Source organism: Suncus etruscus, chromosome 5 (genome assembly GCF_024139225.1).
Source record: "Suncus etruscus isolate mSunEtr1 chromosome 5, mSunEtr1.pri.cur, whole genome shotgun sequence".
Classification (NCBI taxonomy): domain Eukaryota; kingdom Metazoa; phylum Chordata; class Mammalia; order Eulipotyphla; family Soricidae; genus Suncus; species Suncus etruscus.
The window spans coordinates 1,856,202-1,865,856 of record NC_064852.1 but is presented as its reverse complement, the minus strand read 5'-3'; the positions used below and the strand labels follow the sequence as shown (position 1 = coordinate 1,865,856).

The window sequence follows — 9,655 nt, the reverse complement described above, 5'->3', positions numbered from 1 at the left end:
TTAGACCAACAAATGCGGTTTTCTCTCTTAGCTCATTGTTGTAAATCAGGTGGAAAAATTTGTGTTTCTGTTTCATTAATTCTCTATGGACTTAGACATTCAAGGTAAATAAACCAACACTTATTTACAGTCTTGATGTAAAAGAAACAGGTCTCTGACATGTGCATTGTCTGCAGTTATAATAAAGTCCATTTTCTTTGCCTCTTCTATTGTACTCTCCCAAAATGCTTTTGTGAAAACCCAATACATTTTACTAAATGATAGTAACAGAACAGCATTTGCAGCGAGTGGGTCAGGCTTTGTGAAAATCTCATATGTTTTTTTCTTGGAGTACTTATATGAATTATATTCTGAAGCTACTACTATAACTTTTTTTTACTGCTATTACTTTTATTTTCCAAAAGAAGACATCAAATACAGAGAGAAGTGAATAATAAGTCAATAGAATACATTGCACAAACATACCCAGTGAAATCAGATTGTGAATGAAATGTGCCAGAATTAAAATCCAGAGCAGACTGACAGCAAAAGCTGAGTTCAGGGTGCAACTAGGTTTACTCAACACTATTGCTCTTTGGTATATGATTAGTTTGAACCTGTCTAGGCTGTTGAAAAGGTTTATCTGTAAGAGCCATATTCCATATTTAAATTTTAAATACTTAAATTTCAGAAACAGGAAAACATTTTTATTATTGGCTGAGTTATAGATACTGTATTTTGATGATGATGCTATTTCTATGCCCTCCCACCATTCCATAAGGTCTTGCCCCAAAAAGGTGCCCTTAGAAGACATCATAAAGGAACAAATATCTGTGTTCCTTATTGAATTTTGCTTTCAATTTATGTTATATGGTCTTTACCACTTTAATTATCCCCTCTGAGCCTCTGTTTCTTTTGCCAAAAGGAAACCATTTCCCTCTTTTTGCAAAGTTTGAAGACCTTAATAAATTCATGATATTAAGCATTTAATTCAGGTGGAATTTAGCTCTAAAGGAACACAATAAACATTGCAGAAAGAATATTTTGTTCTTTATAATCCTCTTCCAAAGGTTCTAGGAAGAGGTTCTATTTGACAGAATTCAAAACAATCAGGGACCAGAGCAACAATACTTGCTTTGCATGCAACCAGCCCATGCTTGATCCCCAACCTCCAGGTTCCTCCGGAGCCACCAGGAGAAATTCCTGAGTGCAGAGCCAGGAGTAATCCCTGAACACCACCAGGTGTGGCCTGTACAAACAAAGAATTCTTATCAATTTCTGATAGTGAAGTGAGTCTTGAAAAATTTTTCCCATCCCATAAAATTTTAAGATTACAAGCACAGTGCAGCTGCCAGTGTCAGAGCTTCTGCTCTGGGATAGAGAGGTCTTTCCCTTCATCATACTTCCTCAGGTTTCGAACTGGAATTAGAACAGGCAACCTCAGTGAATCCACTTGTTTCTCTTTGAAACCACTCAAGCTCAGGACTGGCTGCAGTTTTCCTGCCTCTACTAAGGGAATGAACGGAGAAGGAGCTTTTGAAAACAGTCGTATTCCCTACAAACAACTTCAAATAGAAATAGCTCGAAAATGTTGTATAGCAGAGAAAGAGTGACACTTAGGCAGGCATGATGACTGTCTTCAAATATCCACCAGTTGAGAATGGGACTTTCCTACACAAATAAATTTGCTCCAGGGATAATTGTAATTGTAAGTAGATTTGGGGTTAAAAATCATGAAGTATTTTCCAGAAATTGAAGCTCTGTGAAATAGAACAATTGCCTTGTAGGAAAGAAATTTCCCCAAGAAGTTATTTCAGCTCTGGTTGGTTGTCATTTACACAAGAAGAAATGTGACAGGTGTGAGGTTAAGGGGTGTGGGGATGGGACCAGAGGGGAAGCTGAACCCAATGTCTAATTCAAGTCTAAGTCTTTTGAATCTGTACTGGACTGAAACGAACTGTATTTTCATCTCAGCATCCACATTCAAATACAGGAGATCCCGGCAATGCTGCCACGATGGAGCCCGTGAAGCAGAAGAGAGCTGCTTGGAAAGAGCTGACCGGGTTAGGCTTAGGTTTGGCTCCTGTTGTTCTGAAGCTTTTTCTATGTGCTGTATTGTGGCTAATGCAGTGCGGCAGGGAGGAAGCCACATAGACATAACAATCGGAAGAGATCCTGGTATGTATACAAAAGTGCCAGGGAGAAAGACATTGCTAGCAGAGTCTGGCTGAATAGAATGAAATTCTTCCAAACTTGCTTGAATACAAAAATGATGGAACATAAATTCTTTCAATCCAACTCCAAAAGGCAGAGTAGACAGTTACAACAGAGAGTAGACCGAACACACAGTTTGTACAGCACTAAGTCCCAGTTTTACCATTACCTTACTAAGCATTTTTAAGTCCTATTTATTCTTTAAGAACATATTATGTAAAAATTATATCTGACCAAATGGTTTTTGATATTTGTGAATGTCACTATCCATGCATGATATAAAATCTTACATAAAGAGAATATAGTAAGAGTTGAGGAATCAAAATATTATTTTTGTTACCGACCAAAATCACAACTAACAAATCTTAGAATTGGGAAGAATTCTAGCAGTATAGAAAACAATCATTTGGTTTTATATCGCTTGAATGAAAACTAATAATGACTTTACCTTATCAGAATTTCCCAACCTATTTTCTGATTTCCTCTGAATTTTGTTTATCTGCAAGTAATACAAAGAATAACCAAAAAAATTAATGCAAATTTTCTTTAATTTGGACTTAAAAGGGCTTAAAAGTTTACATGCAACTTTTCATCTTTTAAAATGGACCAGTTTATCTGTGACATTGCATCAATTTGAGGAATGCAATGGATGAGTGAATATGCATATTTTGCCCAATGGTTACACAACTAGTTTTGTTCACATCTCTAATCTTCACAGAAGAAAATATCTTTGCAATCACACTTTCCAATAGCTCTAGGGAAGAGTCCTCCACCTTGTCAAACTAATTCTCCTTCACTTGGTGATTTATTACTCTCTCTTCACATGGCTGTGATACACATTTCCGTATCTTGTCCTTATATTAGAGATACATTATGCATGTATGTTATAAGGACATCTTACTGTATTTAACCCTAACCTAATGTAGACTAATATCATTTTTCAATCTTTAGTTGTATCTGCTATGATTCTATTTTCATATAAGAGCACATCCATTGGTAACAAGAACTAGGATGTTTAACTGTATGTTTGCACTAATTCACTGAAGGAGAATTTTCATGTTTATGTGTTTTAGAGTTTCATTGTCACCCTACCATATCCATCACCAATATTGCTTCTCCTCCACCCTTTCAAGCTATCGCCTTCCCACTTGTAAACCATTTTTTCCTCAATCTGGGTTGAAACATTTGTTTTTGTTGGACCTTCCCTATTTATTTGTTTTATGGCTTGTAGATGAGTGAGATGAGTAGATGATCTGATGTTTGTTTTTATCATTCTCACTTCTCTTAGTTAGGCTAGACCAGTTTCATCCCATGTTGGGGAAAAGTCGTCTTTTCTAACAGCTGAGTAGTATTCCATCATGTTGACTATATTTTATATGTGTCATTGTACCATAAATCGGTTCCAAATATTAGCTACTGTATTGCAGTGAATGTAAGGATACACACATATCTTCAGGTTAGTGTTTTGCATTCTTTGCATAGGTAATTAGGAGTGTAGCATTTGGGTTCTATGATATATTTATTTTTAATCTTTTGAGAAGTCACCATTTTTCATAGGGGCTAAAATCATTTATATGAGAATGAGAATTTTTTTTCCTTACACCCTCACCAACAATTACTGTTTCTGGTCTTGTGACAAATTGTTTTTGTAGAGATGAGGTGAATCTTTTATTTTATTTTATTTTCCCTGAAAATAATTGATAATGAACATTTATTCCATGGACCTATTGGTCATCTGCATATCTTCCTTAGCAAAGTATCTGTTTGTCTTTCCTCCAGGGGTTTTGATTGGGCCTTTTAGTCTGATGTTGAGTATTGTTTTTTAAATACCTTGAATGTTAACCTTAGTTAGCTATATAATATGTTAATATTTCTTCCACACACTAGTATATATTTGTTTTTTAGGTGACATCCTATGATTTTAGAGCTTACTCCTGGCTCTGTGCTAAAGGGTTGCTCCTGGAATGCTCAGGTTCTAGGGATAAAAGCCAGGTCAACTGCGTGCAAGGCAAGCAGACTGCCTCTAGAATAATTTTAACTAATTTTTATTTTGACTAAAGTGGATTACAAATCATTCACAGTAATATTTTAGGTACATAGTGACATTGAATCATGGGTATTCCCACCACCAATGTTGTCCTCCCTCCATCCATCCCTGTTCCCAGCTTGCATCCCATATTCCCCTCTTTTGCCCCCCCCCCGGGCTGCTAGTATAAGTGGTCCCCTCTGTGTCTAGCTTGTTGGAGATTGGGTATCGATTTTTCTGTCATTGACTTTCGTTCAAGTTATGTAGTTTTGTATGAAGGAAAGAAAAAAGGAGGGGGCAAAAATCAAAGAAGCAAAAAATGGGAGGAGTCCTTCTAGAGTCTATAAATATTGATTTAAGAGAAGAAAGGGGAAAAGGAAGAAAAACATAACAACAATACAAAAAATATCAAACAAAAACCCAAAAGGCACCACAACAATAAAGACAACAACCAAACAATACCCGTGGTCCCGAAATAAAACAAAAGAGAGCACAAAAAAAAAGAAAAGAAAAAACAACTAAAAATTAATTTGTGCTTCTCTCTCTCTCTCTCTCTCTCTTTTGCATAGGCACAGTAAATATTGGAGAGATTGTAAAGGGAATTCTCTTGGCCTAAGAGATACAGGGTTTCACTGCCCTTGAAGTATACTGTCATGGGAATAACGCCAGGCTCCGTACCTGTTCCTTTCCTCTCCCCGAGGTCCTTTTGTGGTGTCTGGAAACTTTTCACTCAGTCATGGATGATAAGATCAAGTCTATAACTAGAGATGTTGGTATTTGCACAGGTTATAAGATGGAGCATAGGATATTTTTTACCTAATACACCTTTGCCTTTCCTTTGCAGTTGTTTCTGCAATGACTAGAGCTTAATGGTAGAAATCACACACTTCTTTACAGTGTTGCTCTCTGGGCATCACACACTTAGTTGTGGTGCTCCCACACACACCAGAGATGGCATGCTTGTATGCCCTGGGATCTCAGTCAGCAGGTTGCAGAAATCACTTTGCGCATGTCGTATTCAAGTTCGAACTTCTCCAATTCTCACGCATACTGCAGTCTCTCTGCCATGAAGCTCTCCTCAGTGTCCATCTTTCACTAAGAAAAAGTCACTATTTATTTTCACTATAGTTTTCCCTCCTATGGGAGTTAAATCCTTAAAGACAGCACTGAAACTGATAATCATATATTTACTTGGTGTATTTTGTTTCATGTCTAATATTTAAGTCTGTGATTCATCTTGAGTTAATGTTTGTGCATGGTGTGAGATAATGTTCAAGTTTATTCTTTCCTCCTTTCTCTTTTTCTTTCTTTCCTTCTTTCTTTTCTTTCCTTTCTCTATATTTCCTTTCCTTTTCTTTCTTTCCTTTTTTCTTCCTTCCTTCTTTTCTTCCTCTCTCTCTCCCTCCCTCCCTTCTTTTTTCTTTTTTCCTTTCTTCTTTCTTTCCTTCCTTCCTTCTTTTCTTTCTTTTTTTCTTTCTTTCTTTGTTTCTTCTTTCTTTCTTTTCTTTCATTTCTTGCCACAGACAGCAATCCTCAGGGGTTACTTCTGTCTGTGTACTCAGGCATCACTCCTTGCAACACTCTCATGATGAAATGGGATGCTTGGGATCAAACTACAGTTGGTCATAAGCAAGGCCAACAACCTACCCTCTATCCTTTGCTCCAGCCCCAATCAAATATTTTATAAATTATTAAGTTTCTCCATAACCACATGCTGAAGAGATTCTTTTCCACTGTATCCTTTTGGTTCCCTCATCATAAATTTACTGTCCACATATGTGACAATTTAATTTTGGTATCTCAGGTCCAATTCTTTTACTTTGCATCTACTTTTATTACATTACCACACTGTTTTTCATTACTATAGTTTTGTTTTTAAATTAAGATTAATAAATTATACCTTACATTACCTTTTTTCTCAGGATTGTTTGACTATTTGGTTACTTGCCTCATTCCTCAGGATTGTTTGGCTATTATATTTCTTAAAAATTAAAATATAATTATTTCCTTAATTATTTTCTCATTTTAATTGCATGCACCTGAAAGTATAAAATATCTATGTTGATTTTGTAGCCTTCCAATGTCCTGTATTGATTTATTGTTTCTAACTTTTAATTCATTATTATTTAGTAGGTTCTAGTTATATGATCTGCAAATTGTGATAGTTAACTTCTCATTTGAATCTTTTTTTTTTTTTTGTATTTTTGGGTCACACCCGGCAGTGCTCAGGGGTTACTCCTGGCTCTGCGCTCAGACATCGCTTCGGGCAGGCTTGGGGGACCATATTGGATGCTGGGATTCGAACCACCGTCCTTCTGCATGCAAGGCAAATGCTGCCTTACCTCCATGCTATTTCTCTGGCCCCCTTTTTTATTTCTTAATTTTGCCAATAGCTGAGGTTAGGACTTCAAGTACTATGTTGAATTATAGGGGTGAGAGTGGATATCTTTGTCTTTCAACTGATTTTAGAAAGAAAGTTTTCAATTGATCTGATTGATTGAATGTGAAGTAGTCTAATTAGGCTACTTATTGTTTCAATTTTGCAAAGAAGTTTTTTGAAATAATAAATGAACACTGAATCCAAACTAGCTCTGTTATCCATGATATGATCATAAGACATATTTAAATGTATATGACATAATGTTTATGTTCATAAATATTTTATCATATGACATAAATGTATAGCTAGATGTCTTAATCTATTATATGTTTTATATTCACTTTGTATTTTTCTATTTCTAATTTAAAATTATCAGGTTGCAGACCAGTTAGACCCAAAAGATTTTCAGAAAACTGGTTATGGAAAGAGTATCATGTTCCCGAAAGGTATTGTAAGACTTTATCTCTATTTACCTTAGAAGATATAAAAATATTAAAATGATAACCAATTTTCCCCACACTCCTAAGAGTTTCCTTGATAATTAAGGATAGCACAAACATTTGAAGCAGAATCATTTGGTTGGTAGATGTGTCATTTTTATGAACATAAGAACTAAATGAAAAAAATAAATAATTATTATAGAAAACGCCATTTGACACACAGAGTATGTGCCCCTACCCTTAAAGCTATCTCACTAGCCCCCTTGGTGCCTCCATTCATCCACCCACAAACCTGAATATTCCTCCAAATAAGCACCATGGGGATTTGGCTTTCATTCTGATTTTGCGTTAGGACACACTTCATCCATGGTAAATCATGAATACTTGTCTATCCTGAATCATTCTTTATCCAGGCAAATAGTAGTTTGATATGACAAAGTAATGATATTATAGAAAATTATTTTGAATACCAGAGACTGTTGTTCTTTATTTATTTGTTCTTATTTGTTTTAAAACTCATCCTGTGAACACTGATTAAAAAATGTTTGCTAGTTCTTTGTCTCAGGAACCCAAGGGGAAAACACAAAAACTCTGCTTCATAGGAGCTGGTTTTTAGTTGGTTTCAAGTAATTCTGACTCAGCTGTGAAATGTTTTTGTTTTAGGTATCAGGTGGATTTGACATTGCCTGATTTTTTAACTACCTGGGAAATTCAAGGTATTAGCATTTCAGATAAAGGTAAGCAACTGATACGATTTACCAAATCGGGGGGTTGTTTCTTTAGAGAAATATGTTTATCACTTCATAGACCGTAGTATAAAAGACTTCCTGACATTTGAAAAGGAAATATTTATATCTTTAAAATATTCAGTTAATTTAATATTTTTTTAATGTTGGGCCACATCCTACACACTCAAGACATACTCCTGGCTCTGTGCTAAGGGATCACTCACAGAGATGCTAAAAACAAACAACAAAAAAAAACAGATATGGTAGTGGAGATTGAACTAGGTCTGCCACAGGCAAGGCGAGTGCTTTACTTCCTGGACTCTCTCTCTGGCCACAGTATCACTTTATCAAGCCATAATTTTATGAATAATGATTTCAACTTTGGATTTTCCCAAAACATTTTTTAATTTCAGAGAGATTCAAATGAAGGAAGAGAGTGCAAAGGGGGAGGGGATTTAATATTTTTGTTTTTCTTGCAGTCCAGCCAAGCTGTTTCGAGAGGCAAATGCACTCTGGGGTCCCAATTCACCTCGTGTGCTGGCATCTCTTGTAGGTCTGTGTGTGAGTGATGAACTGCAACTGAAGGTGTCTGAGGATCGCTTCCTGGTCACAAACAACAATGTCACAAGGACATTTCCAAGACCCAGAGGACTCCAGCGCCAACGGCAGTAAGTGGATGGCACCGAAGAACCCGAATCACCCGAGAAGTGGCACGAGAATCAGCCCCTGAGAAATCTAACCCAAAACTAGTGCACACAATTCACTTCAAGGCTGAGGAAACTGAGTAGCTGGCGTCCAGAAGACTTCGAATGGAGTAGGAGGAAAAGCAGTGAGAGATTCTTTCAAAATATAGCAACCAGTATACCAAACAGGGAAGTTGAATGGAGGTTTGGGTGAAAATGAACCCCATGTTTTTAAAAAATGAATGGACATGCGGGGCCGGAGAAGTGGCACAGTGGTAGGGCATTTGCCTTGCATGTGTTGACCTAGGACGAACCAGGGTTCGATCCCCTGATGTCCCATATGGTCCCCCAAGCCAGGAGCGATTTCTGAGCGCATAGCTAGGAGTGACCCCTGAGCATCATTGGGTGTGGCCTAAAAATAAAAAAAAAAACCGATGGGACATGAGAGAAATCTTTCTTAGATATTTCTCTAGAAATACAAAGGAAATTGTTACCAAGGGGGATCTTTAGGGAAATGTGACATAACTGTTGAATAAGTAGGAGGATTTGTTGGCTTTTTTATTAGTATACTGAACGTAACTTGGTTATAGTAGGGGTATACATATGTTTTTGGAAAACAAATTACCACTTATAGACCAGCAAATAAATGCCCAAGTTCCTCCATCACTGTCACTTCTAGTCTGCCATGTCTCCCCCCACCAAAAAAAAAAAAAACCCTCCATCAACTATTTGGTAAATTTTATTCTGTAGTCAAAGACCAAGAGTTTGTTATCATTCAATGCTTTCTATTTCCTTGCTTTGTTTCTTTTACCACCTTATATGATATGTAAGATAATCTGATATTTTTCTCCATTTTATATCACTTAAACATGATACCCTCTAGAGTCCTCCAAGTTGTAGCAAAACTCAAGATTTCTTTTCTTATAGCCGAGTAAATAATATAATTTCTTTATTTATATATGTGTTAAGTACTGAAGAAAAAGTATTTAAAAAAGTATTTTGTGTCACAAACATCTAATTAAAGCTGTATTTCTCACACACACTTATTAAGATGTCAATTTTAGCTAAGCATATTATCATACTTCTATCTCTTAAGTTTTGGTTCAGCTAAGTTCCAATCCCCCTGAAGAAATGTAAGTTGAAGAAAGGAATCGTGGAAAGAGTTATTCAATAGAGAGGGCTTCAAAATAAGCCACCTCTCTTGA

The 9,655-nt window shown here is 36.3% G+C and overlaps 1 long non-coding RNA gene across 1 annotated transcript; it reads left to right on the top strand.

The window, feature by feature from the left end:
* The first annotated feature begins 6,918 nt into the window (after positions 1–6,918).
* On the top strand, positions 6,919–8,683 carry LOC126008821 (uncharacterized). Its single transcript, XR_007495861.1, has 3 exons — positions 6,919–7,045; positions 7,703–7,776; positions 8,321–8,683. It is a non-coding gene; the product is annotated as an uncharacterized LOC126008821 (long non-coding RNA).
* The last annotated feature ends 972 nt before the right edge of the window (positions 8,684–9,655 follow it).